General features: G+C 37.6%; 1 long non-coding RNA gene across 1 annotated transcript; it reads right to left on the bottom strand.

Moving 5' to 3' along the window:
* Nucleotides 1-612: 612 nt before the first annotated feature.
* On the bottom strand, nucleotides 613-925 carry LOC149149923 (uncharacterized). The gene is made up of 2 exons (XR_016263669.1): nucleotides 747-925; nucleotides 613-665 (listed from the first exon to the last, which is right to left on the bottom strand). It is a non-coding gene; the product is annotated as an uncharacterized LOC149149923 (long non-coding RNA).
* Between the last annotated feature and the right edge of the window lie 387 nt (nucleotides 926-1,312).

Raw genomic sequence — 1,312 nt, 5'->3', positions numbered from 1 at the left:
GGCAAAAAAATTCTAAAAGATACATTGACGGGCATAAAAAAGATTACAGCAATTACAGCAAGAAACTCTAACCTGCAACCAAAAAAATTAAAAAAGAGATAAAATAAATTTAGAAAAGAGAGAAAAAAAAAAGAAAAGAAAGAAAGATAGTACCTGGCAAAAAAACTTCTAAAATATATTATGACATGCAAGAAAGATTCTAAAAGAAAAGAATTTCGAAAGATACACTGGAATCTGACGGGCAAAAAAAATATTCTGAGAAAGAAAAGATTCAAAGATGCTAAGTGGCAAGATAATATGCAGAAAAATACTTTAAACGGCAACTAAAACTACCCCAACAAGCTTTCACAACCGTCCTCGTTAATTACAGGTCGAATATATACAATAACATCACGTATTACAACAATAAAACATTTTCGTCAGTGTCTCCGTGGGTCTGGATAGCCTCAGTGGCCAGCCTTTTCGTTACGACTCTCTCCTCCTCCTTTATGGGCTATCTCCCTATATACTTCCTCTACCACCTCCTCTTTTCCGGCTTCTCCGCCTGTGAGTCCCACTTCATATTGCTCCACCTGTGAGTCCCACTTCATATTGCTCCACCTGCTCCTTAGATGTCTCTTCATGCTCCACCTTCTCCTTCTCACACTCACGTCCTTTGCTTCGACCTGTTCATCAACATAATGTGATTATATTATATGGCATTCATTTGTGATGAGTGATGAATATAAATGCTTTAAAAGTATTACCTGCACCAAACGTTTTACCAATCCCAAATCGGGCTTTAGGGTGCAAGCAGGCCGGTTGATGAGACAACATTGCTCGCTCACTGTAACGTTGCTTGCATTGCCAACGATATGGTATCTATGTTGTGCTCACACATTAAACAGAAAATTAAAAGAGATCACGGCCTTCCATTGAGCTTCGAAAAACGGTACATGGCTATCTGAAAACAGCTCCTCTGTGGCAATTTTACGTGTATCGTGGCCGCGCATGGCTTCATATGCTTTTCAACTCTTGCCACGACCTCTCAATTCGTGGCACCTACGTCGGTTACGCACCAACATTCAGATTTATATGCTCTCAAATGTAAAATTTTCTATTATTTGACATTTTTACTTTGCTATGGAATTTTTATCATTTACTTTATTAATAAACTTTCTAAATGACATCTAGCTTTTTGCCAAAATTGAGGAGTGTATATATTAAAGCAGAAAGTTGTATCTGAACTCACTGCAAGTGTACATCAAAGGAGTTTTCTTGCCTAGATATTGGCTATCGATTTCTGTATAATTATCAAAGGAGTTTCTTGCCT

This window comes from Pinus tabuliformis, chromosome 9, assembly GCF_031772625.1.
Source record: "Pinus tabuliformis cultivar Carrire ecotype Pingquan chromosome 9, CPIR1, whole genome shotgun sequence".
Classification (NCBI taxonomy): domain Eukaryota; kingdom Viridiplantae; phylum Streptophyta; class Pinopsida; order Pinales; family Pinaceae; genus Pinus; species Pinus tabuliformis.
This window is presented reverse-complemented; position numbering and strand designations above follow the sequence as displayed.